The sequence below is a fragment of the Cygnus atratus genome, chromosome 2 (assembly GCF_013377495.2).
Source record: "Cygnus atratus isolate AKBS03 ecotype Queensland, Australia chromosome 2, CAtr_DNAZoo_HiC_assembly, whole genome shotgun sequence".
In the NCBI taxonomy this organism is placed as follows: domain Eukaryota; kingdom Metazoa; phylum Chordata; class Aves; order Anseriformes; family Anatidae; genus Cygnus; species Cygnus atratus.
Window position 1 is genome coordinate 16,838,588 of NC_066363.1, and position 15,971 is coordinate 16,854,558.

At 38.4% G+C, this 15,971-nt stretch overlaps 1 protein-coding gene across 2 annotated transcripts in view; it reads right to left on the reverse strand.

Annotated features, from left to right (window-relative positions):
- Positions 1-15,971, reverse strand: part of WAC (WW domain containing adaptor with coiled-coil) — a 62,205-nt gene that overhangs the window by 42,426 nt on the left and 3,808 nt on the right. The gene's annotated exons all lie outside the window — the stretch shown is intronic.

The window sequence follows — 15,971 nt, forward strand, 5'->3', positions numbered from 1 at the left end:
TACAAACCACTCTAGAAAGAAAACCAGTTATCTGCCCATCAAAAACAAAGCAAAGGCAATAATAAAATGGCTCAAATTAAATTCAGACTGAGTTCTCACATATCAATATTCAGGGATTTACTACTCCAGCAGCTAACCAGCAGGCTGTTTTCCTAGAGCTGCACTTTGGTCTGAATGGACCTAACAGCTCAGGTGCAGTGTATCACTATATCACTGGCAGAAGAGATATAAACCTATTTTTGTCCAATCATCCCCTTCTAATCTGTTTCCTTCCTTGCTATAGCTACAGCAAAATAATTACAGATTTTTGGGGCTGTTTTCTTCCTCCTCTCAGCCCCCAGCCCATCCCCAGTTAACAGTGAAAAATCATTTTTCAACCTGTACACAACACTGAAAACAATCAGGTTCAATGAACAAAGTTCACTGAATCCAGTGAGCTGCTGAAACACTTCACGTCCCGAGGCATTCCTTGTAAAAAGGCTAGGGGATGAAACACGCGTTTCCACTGCACTCCAGAAAAAATATATATAGGTGCCCGAAAAGTGGAGGATTTGTAGCATTACTTCAACTACACACAAGCTGGCAGCCAAGCCATCTCACTCTAGCTTTTTTTTTCCCTTTCTATTTTTATCTCTTGAAATGCACATCAGTTCACACGCAGAACAGTTTTATTCAGGTGCTTTACCAAAAAACAGTGACTTCCTCTCTACCTTGGCACAAAGAAAAAGAGGATAAACAAGTGCAGGTTGCCTTCCACGGGTCCCTTCACAACAACTAAGAAGCTATCCAGGAATTCATAGTTCAGAGCAAAGAAACAGAAGTAAGATGCATGAATAAGAAGGGAAAGTGAGTAGCTGGCAAAGACAAATGTGTATCATTTCCATTTTCCAAAGGTGATTTGTTTAAGCTCCTTGACATCACTACACTCCTAGTACTGCAAACAACAGATCCAAGTCTCCTGACAAATAGGTTACACATTTCAAAGATTTTTCTCTTTAACCAAGTTAATATATATGTTAACTCAAGGTAAGTAGTTGGTTAGACAACAGAAACTTCAACCAAGCTACACAAAATGACTTTCTACCAACTCAAAAATTCAAACTGTTTTGCATAAAGGTTTACCTTCCAAAAAAAAAAAAAAAATATATATATATATATATATATATATATACACATACACACCGTATTTCCACAGGTGGTGCTTCCTTGGCTAAGACTGTGATCCCCCTAGATCACAAGTGAATTAACCATTGTAACGTAGATAAGTCTACATAAACACAGGCACATAAATGTAAAACACTTCTAACATAGTATGTGAAGCTACCACAGAAGTCTCTCTCCCCTCACAAATCCCTGCCAGCTTTTTTTTTTTTTTTTTTTTAAACAGAAAACATGTATTGGCAGCTTTCTTGATATCTCAACTATCAAAATAAAAACAGGCAAAAAAGATTAAAGATTTTTAAATCACCTGTAAAAATTTAAATTGGTATTATTTCATTTCTGAAAATCAGTAAGCAGTATTATTTGAATGAATTTCCTTGTTTCTCCTAAAATAAGGCAACAGCCAAACAGATCCTAACCTTTCCTGGTAAGAACACCTTAGAAAGACCCAAGAGTTTCTAAAGCAGACCCATTTAGACAAGTTGAAAAGTACACGTTGAATTTAAAGGAAATTAAGAACTGTTAAGTGGACACCAAATTCCTCGTATTTCCATTTGCTCTTTCCTCCCTTTGGATTAGGGCAGCTAATAGAAAACATTGCTAGCAACATCCTCAACACTGCTTAGCATGCCTAAAATGCCTGTCCCGGCATACCTAAGCTGCCTAACTCCTATAGGAGCTGGACTCGATGATCCTTGTGGGTCCCTTCCAACTCGGGATATTCTACGATTCTATGATCTTACTTGAGATCAATCTGCTTGAAAAAACAGCTTAAGCAATTTTACCCATGTAAAGTGTGAAAAGGTACTGTGAACTTCAGCAACTCAGAGTCATATTCCTGACCCTCTAAGAAAAAAAAAAAAAGCACCAACCTCCCTGCTATTAAGTCTTTTTAATCTTGCACCACTTGTTAACATTATCACATTTGCGTTAGAGTGGAACGTTACCCTAAGAAGTAATTAGATGTAGTTGAGCCTAAAGGAAAACCATGCTTTAATTCTGGACTATAGCTCAGAAAACGTCTCTCTGATACAGCATAGGAGAGTATAGAAGAGAGATTTCTGTCCTCAAGCAAGTGCTTTTTCACTATTTTTGGTTTCAATTACGACACGCAAAGCAAGAGTGTTAAAATGACAGCCAGAACTCTTATGACAAACTAAAAATGATGTTATCTCAACTCCAACGTGGATCTGCACAGCATAAGGGCAATAGACTGAATTTCCCCCTTCTGAGGCCTTGCCATGAAACCCAAGCGAACAGCCCTCCCACGAAAATGCTGTAATACAGCACAAAGAGATACAAGTTCGGTGATAGAAGTCTAATAGCACCTCTACCATGAGCTTCCCATGTCAGGCAACGGTATTTTCAGAGTCCTGATCAACTCAAAGCAAAGAGAAGACAGCCTGCCACCTCCTCATGCTTTTACTAAAGCGGGGGGGGGAAGCTGACATAACCAAGGAAGAGTTGGACTCCACATCAAATGTGACAATCTTATTAAAAACATTACTTTGTTAGAGGTTTCAAGGGTGTGGACACATGACCCATGAATACCAAGAAGACTGAGCAGCAAACAAACACCACTCTTTTCATGCTGGTAAGAGAGATCAAAACAGCAAAGAGAGGAAAAAAACATCTAAAGGAAGCTGGTGCACAAAAATTGTGTATTTAAACCCTCAACACACAAAGGCAAAAATTCTGTTTGATCAATACTGTTTCAGAACTAACAACCTTGCCTCTATACTGAGTGCAGTTATCGTGTTTAAGCTATAAAGCATCTTCACTCAGAAAAAAGATCGCGTACTGAACTACTGGTGACATTTTAATGTTTAAATTCTTTATAAAAAAAATACACACTTCTGTGTCACAATTTGCCTAAAGGGAACTTTCTTTAAAGTTTAAGCAATAGTCATTAACGAAAAGTTTGTTTTTCAAAAAAGAAAGAAGCATTTGTTCACCTTCACTTCTTCTGTTTAACATGTTGCTAACATTCTCCTCAAAGAAGAAAGCAAAGAAAGCTAACTTTTATAAAAATCAACAAGGATACAGACTTCTTTTATTTTACCCTATCATAAAAAATGCATTATCCACCCCTACAGTCACGCACAGATTCTGGTCACATGTCTCTTACAAGACTTACCTTTTTCTTTGTGTCAAGCTTTAGATTTTAATTTCAGAGATGACCAGACCATTTAAATGGTCGAAGTACTCTCTTGAAACAAAAAATGCACGAAGAAAGTTGCCTCCAAAGAAATGCAAGTACACAGAAATAGTAACTACATAGAAATGGATCTCCTTGTGCCATTCAAGTAAAATCTAGTTGAATATATACTACATTAGGTCTTTTTCATATGCATGCAGTACAGTTACAGAAAAATATTCAATTATAGCAAGCATCCACCTACAGAGATTGGATTCCCAGCCAGTGTCAGGCTGGATGTTTAGCGCTGCTTAACGAAGGTGCTGTGCAATACAATCCTCTAACATGTAAAGCACACTAGATGACAATTCTTCCCTCCTCCAATTAAATACTTCTTAAATATATATATATATATAAAATCAACTGCTCTTTCCTGGAATTTCCTTACTGGAAGAAATCCCAGGAAATCCTTACTCTCCACAAAAGCTAAAGGTATGTTTACAAACTGAAAATACGTTTTACGATTCTCTGGTTGCTGAAGTGTCTCTTTTATTTCCCTAGCTAAGTAAACACTGTCAAAGGACTAGAGAGAGATTGCAATCATTAGTACAGACAGTGTTTTGCCAGTAGGAAAGGTGAACTTGACATCACTTGAACTGGAAAACGATCATATTATTTCTCATATTACATCAGGTAAATATAACATTCTTTCAGAAGAAGTGAGAAGATTTGAAAATTAAGTCTGTGTTAACCTGTCAGCTGCAGGTGCCTGGATAAGCAAAGTACTTAACTAGGAGGTGTGTGAATGCCTGCTGATGTCAAGGGTGACAGCTGACATGAAATCACCATCAGCCAGAAGAATGTAATTACGTGAAATTACCTCATTTGTTCCTACTGTGTTTAAGTGCATTACCTAATTTGTATAGAACCTACGCATAAACGTGCGTTACATGACAAAGAGCAAAGTCAGGACCCTGAACTTCAGAAGAACGAACTTGCAGCTCTTTGAAGAATTAGTGGATGGGATCCCCTAGGAAGCTGTCCTTAAGGACAGAATCAGAGCTGGCAAATCTTTAAGGACACTTTTCTTACAGCACAAGAACTCTTCATCCCCCTGTGTGAGAAAGCAAGCAGGCAAGGCAGGAAAACAGTACAGCTAAGCAAGGACCTACACGTCAAACTGAGGTGCGAGAAGGAAATGCACAGGCAGTGAAGTAGGGACATGTGGCCTGGGAAGAGCACAGGGATGCCATCCAGATGTGTAGGGACAGGACCAGGAAAGCCAAAGCACAGGTGGAACTGAACTTGGCAAGGGCTGCAAAGAGTAACAAGAAAGGCTTCTAGAGGTACACTGCTCAGAAAAGGAAGGCCAAGGAGAGCGTACCCCCTCCGATAAATGAGAAGGGAGAAACATTTCAACAACAGACTCTGGGAAGGCTGAGGCACTCAACAACTTCAGAAGAGATGGATTTGAACAGTGGAATATTCAGTGTATGAAGAATTGGCTGGTTGGCCACAGCCAGAGAGCTGCAGTCAAAGGCTCTGTGTCCAGGTGAAGGCTGGTGATGAGTGGTGTCCCTCAGGGATCTGTCTTGGGACTGGTGCTGTTTAGTACCTTTATCAAGGCCATAGAGAGATGGAGGGCACCCTCAGCAAGTCTGAAGATGACACCAAGCTGAGCGGTGCAGTCAATACAATAGAAGGAAGGGATGCCATCCAAAGGGACCTGGACAAGCTTGAGAAGTGGGTCCACATGAACCACATGAGCTTCAACAAGGCCAAGTGCAAGGTGCTGTACCAGGATAATCCCAGACATGAGCACAGACTAGGAGAAGAGCTCATTGAGAGCAGCCCTGCAGAGAAAGACTTGGGGGTTCTGGTGGATGAAAAGCTCGACATGAGGCAGCAGCGTGCTTGCAGCCCAGAAGCGCAACTGTGTCCTGGGCTGCATCAACAGATGGCAGCCAGCAGGGGAGGGAGGTGGTTGTGCCCCTCTGCTCTGCCCTTGTGTCCAGGTGTGGGGCCCCCAGCACAAGAAGGATGTGGAGCTGTTACAGAGGGGTCCAGAAAAGGGTCATGAGGATGATCAGAGGGCTGGAGCACCTCTCCTATGCAGAAAGGCAGAGAGAGCTGGGGATGTTCAGCCTGGAGAAGAGAAGGCTCAAGGGAGACCTCATCACGGCCTTTCAGTACTTAAAGAGGGCTACTAGAAAAGATAGAGAGCAACTTTTTACACGGGCAGATAGTGACAGGACAAAGGGTTTAAACTAAAAGAGGGGAGATTTAGATTAGAGATTAGGAGGAAATTCTCCACTCAGAGGGTGGTGAGGCCCTGGCCCAGGCTGCCCAGAGAAGCTGTGGATGCCCCATCCCTGGAGGTGTTCAAGGCCAGGCTGGATGGGGCTTTAGACAGCCTGATGGTGGCATCCCTGCTTGTGGCAGAGGGGCTGGCACTAGATGATCTTCAAGGTCCCTTCCAGCACAAGCCATTCTATGACTCCGGAATTCTCTGATAATTATTTGCCTTGACTAAAAAAAAAAACAAACAAAACACACCACGTTTTTGCCCCCATATTCGTAAGTGAACAGATATTTCTGAAACACAAGAGTACGGCAGATCATAGATTTCCTTTCCTGTTTTTGCTACTGATAAGCATGAATAATTTACAACTCAGCTACTCTGACAAGCTCAGTAACAAACGTACCCAGAAAAGTGTTGAAGAGGACTGTCGCTTTTGGAGGACATAAAACAGCAGGGAATTTAAGAAATACAGGAAACCAAGGGAAAGCAACTAATCTGTGTAACTGAGACAGAGCTGTAAATACTGCTTCTTAAAAATGTTTCAGAAGACTGTCATGCCCTATATTTTCTGAAATAGATCAGATTTCTACAGTAATATTCTCTTCCACAAAAATAAGTTCAAAGAAAAAAAAAATCTTACCAGGGATGCTGAAATTTACTTCTAGTAGCCGATGTAACAGGTTTGAAAAAGAGATGGGGGAGATTTTTTTATTGGAAGGTTTAACTAGGTTGAGATCTTTTTTTGTGGTAAAGCTCCAAAAATGGCAATTTAACATACTAACTTAGTTTGAAACCAGTAAAATCTAATGCTAACACACCTATTACTATGGTTATTTTTCCAAATGATCATTTTTTCCTGTAACAAAAAGGCTGATCCTCAGATTCACGCAATAAGCAGATGTAAGATAACTAGTGGCAAAAGCAGAATCACTGAAACCTCAAATCCTAAGGTACAGTTACAGGAAAAAATGTAAAGCTCTCACTTCACTAAAAGCAGACCAAAAATGGTTTATATTTTTACCTTAAGATTGTTTTTTAAACAAATATTTCGAAGTATTTATTATTTCATTGCATTTTGCTTAGGCCAAAATTAGTCAGCATGTTCACAGCTTTCCTTTTCACGAGCTTTTCTTTGGTAGGCAGCTTCTCTGACACAACAACTGCATGGAGTAATGACAGCACCAGTTCTGAAGTACACGACTCTTCACGGGAAAACAGCATATTAAAGATGCTACTTTACCACAGTAATGGCCAAACTTTTTGGTTTTAAAATACGCAAATTGCTCATACTGGGGATTAAAACGCACATACAAACACATCACAGATAAACACACCTTCTTCCTCCAAAGTGATGCTACGTCATTCCCTGTTCAGGATCCACTACATGAGAACTTCCATTCTATTAACTCAACTCTACACACATGCAAAAAGAGACGAATCTCTATTCTTCCACTCCTAAACATGGCAGCATTTTGGGTTTTAGTCACCTGCCCATGAGGAGGCACAGACGAGCCATTGTTGTTTGCACTTCAGGTAGGTATCTCAACTCTCTGAAGTTAGGAAGACGTTAAGAAGGAACTTCACTTTATCAAATGAATTGGACTCACAAGAACACCTAGGCAGATTTTACTCCAAGAATTTCCTGAGCCACAAAATCACGTGCCTTCAGCCACTACTCCCTTAAAACCTGAGAAGGTATGAACCGATCAAACACACGCAGCTACAATCTTCTAACCAAAGATCAAAATAATGTCACTTTGTATTGCTGTGTAACACCCGTTTTTTCGCATGTTTTTTAAAGAAATATCAGAAATAGCTTCAAAAAAAAGGAAAATGTAATTTTACAGAAAATTTCTTTAGAATTACTTTTTCTTGCAATAAGAAGTTGTACTGACTTAACCACAGGCTTTTATTATTATTATTATTTAAAATGTTAGTGAAATTACTGCAAAAGAGGATGTGTGAGCAATTTCCATTCAATATTGCCTTATTTAATGCTTAAATAAAACAGATTTGATCTTAATGTAAACAGAAGTAACCTAGTTTATCCTGCTTCTCGTCTCATCCTGTAGCTATCTCTGTCTCCACGCCCAGATCTGTTTCTCACATTCAGTCAAAGCTAAAGCTGAGGAAGGGAATCAGAAACATAGGTAGCAAGGAGCCAGATGTCACTATCAAGCTGTCACCCTCCTATGTCCAATTACTTTGCCTTCTTCCCTTTATGGTCACAATGAATTACAAGAAAAGTATCCAAATAGATAATTCAGCAGTCCTGGCATGGAGAGGAGAAAAATTGACAGCAGTTTCATTTGGATAACTGATCGTGTATCTTGACTTCATTGTCTTACACATAAGAAAAGCGTTGATCGTTTAAAGGAAAGATTTCACAAGTTCTTACAAGTTACGAGTTCTTTCTGCCTATACCATGCCTCTTCAAGGAATTCTGCAAGACACACTGATCGTTTCTATTGAGTGAAAACATCTGTATTACAATTCAGAAAAAAATGATTCTACATCATTTTAATTCTCAGTATACTTAAACCAAAGTTAACTGTAACAAACAAGAAAACAAGATTGGAAACACCAGAAAAAAAACACAACACAAACACCAGAGTCTGATAAACCTAAAAACAGCTTTTAAATGAGGGGAGGGAGGATTATTTAATTCAAATTCCCTGAATTCACATTATTCTGCAAAAACACGACGTACACTTGACGAGTTTAAAGAATATAACACTTCTCTAACCCAAACAGAAATCTTTACCTACGGAGTGTATCAATTACTCTCCTTCATATCAATAAATTTAATTTTGAAATCATATGTATGCTGGGGGGAGGGCAAGTAGAAGGGCCTTATAAATAATTCTTTAAAAAGCAACCCAGGCAAGCATGTCAACCTTTCTGTAACAACTTCTGGCAAAGAAAACAAGAAACTTAAGAACTTTACATTTGTTTTGGCATATGCAAATTCTGCAAACCTGAAACAGTAAAGCAATTTCAGGATACTCAGATACTGTCCAAATAGATGAAGCTGTGTAGTTACAGCCAACTCATACTAAAATCCAATCTGGCAAATATAACAACCAGTCAAGCAAATCTAAGCATATACGCTGCCAGTAGATCTGTCATAGTTTCACTCAACCTCAAAACAGCACTCATTCTACGATTCTATTCTATGATAACCTTCGTGTGCCATGAGCTAAGTTCAACCACTCGGAAAAAAAAAAGTTATCACAGGAGTGCTACTTACAAAGTTAACTAACAATTTTTAATCTGTTCCATTTTGAAGAGGCCACTAATCTAGATCATTTGAATAACAAATATTCATGCTACTGTTTTATCTGCCAATGGATCTCTGAACAGCTAGTTCAACTTTCTGCACTGAAGATGCCTCTGGGAACTGTCTTTAAGTAATTCTGTTTTAAAACATCTAGCCCTGCAAAAATTGTCACAGTAAGCTTCCCCAATTGTTACTGACAACATCGAAAATCGTGCCAAATTTCTATTTTCTGAATACTTCAGTTAAGCTAACAGGATCTTGCTGCATCTTTGTTTGCTAAAAAACTCGTTACAGTTCTTTAATTTGAATATTAAAGCATGCCGTTTCTTTTCCCTGTAATCATTAGTTGAATTAAACCCTTAATGCTTCCATTGTAACTAAACCAAGAGTTCATCAAGTCTCTCCTACTAAGGCCCAAGTATCAGTTACAGCCTCTTTTTTTTTTTTTTTTTTTGCCTCTTCTCTCAAAATCTCCACGTGTGCATCCTTTCCGAACTGTGAAAATCAGAGCAGAGATTGTATTCCAATAGCTGTCACATTAGCTGTAAGAGGTAACCTCTCTCTGGTCCTACTTGATATTCCTCTGATTATATAGCCTTTCTGGCTAACACTGCACTCAATATTTATGCTCTTAATTGCGTCAGGAGTTTCGTATCTGTTTTAAAAGTCATCGCTATCTGCAGTCATCTTCCTTCTTTTAATGCTTCCACTCCTTCCTGTAACATTTCACACAGCAGACCACTGTTTACCTGCAGAGAAGTTAGCATTTTCACTTTCGCATAACTTTGCTAGCTCTGTACAGTTGAACAGTTTCTATTATTTGTCATTCGGTCACAAATTATTGACAATTCGTGAGGAATCCTAAGACTTCTTCCTCATAGATAAAAATGCTACTACTTCAGTCCAAGACCAAACCCATACACATACAAAAAAAAGTTCATTCAATGATCACAAGTTTTGTACTTGCACGTTTTCATCTATAAAACACACAATGTTGGCAATATTTTTAGTTAAAAAACTCGAAGTATTTAAATTCAGTTGGTAAGAATCACCAATTTCACATGTACCTGAGATAGCAGGTCAGAGAAGTTAGTTTACAGGTATCAGAATATTAATGACAAACGATTAAAGAAAAATGACCTGCGAAGACTCCTGCTGTACCTCAAATGTTATGAGTGGAGGAATTTAGCTCTGGAAACTAGTTGTTCATATTTTTGAGTACCTTGCCTTTGCTACTTGGAGCAATACTGCATTACATGCCTTTTTTGAGTGATGACAAAAGCAGGAAATTATCAGTTTATCGTATCACTGTTGCAGAAACAAAATTAGGTATGTCTTAAAAGCAAAACAGAAAAATTACAGCATCAAACTTTAACACACTGCTCCTTTTCAACTCTTCTCGTTATAACAGACACAGTCAGAAACAAATTATTCTGAAGTAGCATGGGGCCTAACCAAGAAAGGTATTTAGGTATCTTGTTTTCCATTCACTTCAAACACACTGTAATGCTGCTGCATACATGGAGTCACAAGTCAAGGCCACAAACGTTTAGCAGATTTCTCATAAAGAGAAAGAGTGAATAATGAGGTCTCTTGTCAGTCATCCACTCAAAAATGCATCTCCCTTTCCAATAACTTGGAAGTCAGAATGTCCAACTGGGTGTTATTTTTGAATACTGCTCCAAGAGTCTACTCTTCATCAGTTTCTAGTTTCTAGAACCAAGTATAATTTGTCTTAAAACATGCATCTCAACCTCACAAGCTTGAAAGCAGTAAGAAGAATCAAGTGCTGTCCAAGAGAAAGAAGATGGATACATAAGCATCTCTTCTTTCAGAGCTATTAACCTGTGGCAAGATGATGGGAGTCTGCCAGTATTCATCCACCAAACTCTGATTTGCAGGAGATCCTCCCTCAACAGAATTTCTCGTGAGACACTCATATTTCTCCGAGCTATGCAGGAGAACGCCAGGCTGTTTCACTGATAGCCAAGTTTTCTGAAGAGCTGAACTGAAAATCAACAGTCAAGGGTTTTATTTTTGTTTTCATTGAAGGCCTGCGAAAAGCTTTCTGCAGCAGGAAAACATTTGAAGTGAATGTCAGGTTCAAGAGATGTCTTTGGAATAATTTAAAATGCTGTTAAAATTTACAGCATCAACTATTTATTTTACAAGCTTACACCTCAGAAATTGATGCAATTTTGTCCCTTATGTATCACCATAGATTTGCCAGTTACTGCAGATGAATGAATTTTAAAGTATTGTTCCACAAAGCAACGCTTGGACAAAAATTTCAATAAATAAGTTATAGCATATGGTGAAATTCTTCCCTGTGCATAGAACTGCAGACAGAAATGCAATATTCAGCAAAATTCTGGTAAGCCACAATTATTATTGGTTAATATTTTTAGCAGCACTGAAGGACCACAGGTTTATTCCAAAATCTAGACAAGGATTCCCTGCATCATTTGGCTAGTCCTTTCAAAGGGAAAAAAACACTACTTCACTTAAAGAAAAAAAAATGAAACCTGTGCAAAACAAATAAGGAGAATAAGCCTGGTAGTAGATAAACAGTGTTCTTTTATGAATACTCTCTAACAAAGTAATATTGGGATAAAGGAACAGCTAGTGAGCTAGTGAACTTAAGCACTTTTTCTAGGGTAGTTTTATTGTGAAAAGCTAAGAAACCTTTTAAAGGTCTTGAAGAATGGAAACAGAATCATCTAATGCTGAAGTTACAGCAGAAACACCTACAGTCAAATAAAACAATGTTTTGAGACCCTTCAGAATTCAAGAGAAAACACTAGCAGGAGATCAATCTTGCTCAACATGTATAAATGCTTCTCTCTTCAGATGTTGAAGTCCAGATACTCATTTTTGCACTACAACCGTGTATTGGCAATGCAAGGGCCTAAAAGCATCACTGTCAAGAACTGTTTTTCACTGCCAGAACACTTTTTTCCCCTTACTGAAGAACTTACATAAAGAACAATTTCTCTGTACACCAAGAATAAAGATTTTCCTAGGAAGTGCCTATGAAACTTGTCTAAGAGCCTGCCTTCATAAATAAATGTAGTTCACACTGCAAGTTTGGTGCCATTAAACTACTGTTTTCCACCAGAAAGTTACTACAGCACATTGAACTAGAAGACTCCTTGCAGAGGGCTAACGATACTTCAACGAAAGCACCTCTTCTCTCAGCCAAACCAGACAGGCTTTTCCCTGCAAGTTCTGCATCATTTAATGATACTTGGCTTACTTGATAGTCTGTATGGATTAGGTAAAACAGCACGAAAAACAAATGTAAATTGTGAATAAACATTATTTCCTCTCAGAGAAAACAGCACTGTCACAACCAGCAGTTATGGAACTAACTTTAAGCATGGGCCGTTGGTCAGTACAGTGATTCCAGCAAAAAAACCTACATAATTTACAAATTGCTATCTTTACTATTGCCTGGCAGCAGGCAACTCATCAGAAACTACCAGTGTTCGTTGTTGCTTCTCATTTCCAGAAGAGCAAGCCAAAAGTACAAGTTCAAAAGCCCAGGCAATAGTTTGCAGAAGCAGAATACACAGGCTCCGTCTAGAAGCATACCTTCAGAAAGCAGGATGGTAAGTAAACTCATCACAAGGGAATGCTTTTTATGTACCAATGATAGGAATTAAAAACTGAGAGCAATTTTTCATTAACATTCTGCACTTCGAAACTAAAGAAAGTGCATACAGAAGTTACATCACTCACTGCGATTCTATTATCACACTTTCCAACTTTTTTCTATTAGAGATTCTCACAGCAGAAGAAAAAAAATGAAAACAAAACCTAACCAATCCAGCAAAAACTCATTTCAGAAATGCTGCCAAACATACGGAGTAAAGTTATCATCTACAATTCCCACATTTTTGAAACAAACTCTTAAAATTAAGTGCAACCGATTGGAAGTACTAGTATTTGTGAAACAAGAAAGCAAGCTTTTATTCAAAATTAGAAAGCCACAGAAATCGACTTTTTCCATCTTTTTTGTGTGTGTACGTGTCTGTAATCCAGAGAAAAGCTGCTAAAGAACTAAAGGGTTCTGGAAACAAATTTTTTAACTAAAAATAATAATAAAAGGAAAAAAATCCCACCCATCAGAGCCATCCAAACTACTAGCAGTAACTAGCAGAGATTCTTCTTATTTAGTTATTTATTTAAAAAAACCTCTTGGATGTTGCGGGTGGGATGCAGCTTTCAAAGTACGTGTCAGGGATGATCCACTCTCATTTGGATCCCAGACTTCTCTCATCCCAGCTATCTCATGGTTACTGTGAGAAAACCGTTTTCATAGTACTGAATAATTACTTTAACAGCAGTTAACAGTGACTCAACCCTTCACTATGATTCACTATTCTCAGACTTCCCTCTTTCCAGCAGTCCTGTAATTTCCTCTCTGCAGTGAGTGCTGCACAGGCAGCTTCCACTCTTGCACCTGCTCTAATGCCCTGTTCGTTTCTGACTGGTGGTCAACGATCGTGCTAATTTATCAATTTATTTATCATTAGTTTTTCAAATGTCAGCTTCTTGTCCTCCTCTAATGTGAGGGTTGCTCACACAGGAAAGAAAAGCTAGCTTCCTGCTTCCAGCTGTTCCGTGTTCCTTTTGCAACGAGCATTCTGAACTCCTTCAGGAACCACTGGAAACAAAGCACGAAAACAATTCATGACAGAAGCTCCCAGCAGCAATTCCATAATACTAGGGACTCATAAAATATTCCATTCAGGCCCTGCTAGCAGTAGGATTTTGAATGTTAGAACTGTATCACAGAGCAGAGGGAGTTGTTATTGAGCGTGTTCTTGCCAATTTAAAAAAGCATGCAAAAGAAATATTCACTAAAGTTCAGTGATATTTTGGAACTTCAGTATCACAAGTTACAATCAAATTTTATGAAAATAGCATACACAGCATACAACCCAGCTAAAAAAATCATGCTGTGCATACTAATGTTCTCCACTGATTTTAAACAATGTATTATGATCATAACATGAAGTAAACATACACTTCCAAAGTCTCAAATATAAACGTAGCAAAATACTCAGTGTTTTCTTCACTATAATAAACAACTGAGTATATGTGGTTAAACTGAACTCTTTTTTTTTTTTGAAAAAAAGTTTTGCTAAGTATCTTTTCTATCATTAGTTGGTCTTTCTGGAACATATATTTAAGTAGGAAGAAACTTTAGAAGGAAACAAACAAACAACAACAACCTGAAGGCCACATCTTGCAATTTTTACTCCTAAATACTGTGTAAAAAAACACACACACACACCCTTCCCCCTCACAGCATTCCCAAAGCTACCCTCCATGTCTGACCTCTTTGCTTTCTTTCCCGTACTTTTACACCGATATTATCACCTCATTTATAGCTTTGAAAAGACCTACAAGGATCATCCACCATCCTTGGGCACCGGAACGCCAAAATCTCTGTGCTTCCCTTTTCTCTTTAATGGAAACACTCTTCCCCTTCTACAAGGCCCTTCATACTTCTATTCCCTGTAAACAATGCTAGCTGTAATTCCCTATTTGTTACTGTTAAGGAACTTCACACTTGAGTTGGTCTCACAGGACTCCTAATCTCTTCAAACTCCACACTTGCCTATAGCAGCTGACCTAGAAATAAGAGATACAGAGAAGGGGGTAGCTGTTCATTATGTTTCAAACCCCTGCACGCAGGGACAATATCCCCATGCACAGGGACCTGAAGGCAAGCCCGAAGTTAATCCAGCACTTTTATATGCTAGACTTACAAGTACTCTTCGGAAACCAGGGATGTGACAAAAACTTGCAAGTTTTAAGATCAGTACAAGGTACACTTCGAAGTCCCTCTCCGGAGAAACTCCTGTCTCTGTACGTAGTCTCTTTCCACAGAAACCATGCGGTAAGCAACTCTGAAAAATGCTTTGTTTGCACTGTATCAGTATGGAGGGCCTACCCCAACCCAAGTTTAAAAGCCTTAATTGTAAGCAGTGAAATTTCTCACCATGGATACAGTTCTACAAACACAAAAGATTCTGCTACAAATACCACAAAAATAAGGGATGATGACAAATACCTTTATACAGGTACCAAAGCTGTTCGCACTGGGAGGTTCTACCATTTTTGAGGTATTCATTTGAAATCAATTTAATTATAGCTCTTACACTTTATATGCATCCACTCAAATCTTTAAATTACACTTAGCCAGTTCTGTATTTACCACAAAAAAGTGAACCAGGCATGACTAAATGAGTCCAAAGTACCAATCAGCATGCTGTACTGGTGTATCTTTTTTATCACTTCAGAGCAAAACTTAGTAAGAGTTATACAGGAATGACTTCTCAAAGACTAAGTTGACAGGGAGCAGGTTAGGTTAATTCAGCTTTATGTTCAGCGCTAATACTCCACATTTTTGTTTTGTTTTGTAAGGGATGAGAGAAAAAGAGATTGTTTGGGGCTTTAATGCGGTTTGGGGAAATAAATACTGGAGATTTTTCAACGTGATTTGTTTTGATAAGTCCAGCTAGATGACAGGAAGGCAGTAATACCTTTGTAGTAGTTACAAATCAAGCACCACTCATTTTAAAATAATGCTGGGCAGCTACAAAAAAACACAAGCAAACCTATTCTACGCTCATGAAGTTGAAAAGTCACACTAGGACTTTGAAGAAAATTTTTAGCTTTTTAAAAAACTTGTTACCTGCTCATTTAAACAAAGTGAGATTTTTCCTTTTTCCCCCCTTGTATGTCTGCACCTGCAAAACTATGTGAGTATTATAACAACAAGCAGTACCTCAGTGCAATTCAGCAGACAGAGGACATGGTAAATTATTAGATTATGTCTTTTGGGTATTAACAACATGCAAACGTCCACATTTACCTACATTCTAACACCTACCTTCAATTCATACTGACAGAAAGATTCAGTAAATCATAGTAGGACAGAAAAAAAAAGATCCAACAAGTTCATACTTGCATGGAGTTACTCTGGAAGACAAAGTTAACATCCTCCTGCTCATACCTGCTCAACTTTGGTTTGCTATATACAATGCACAGCGCTTAACACAACTTTGGTTGTTTTG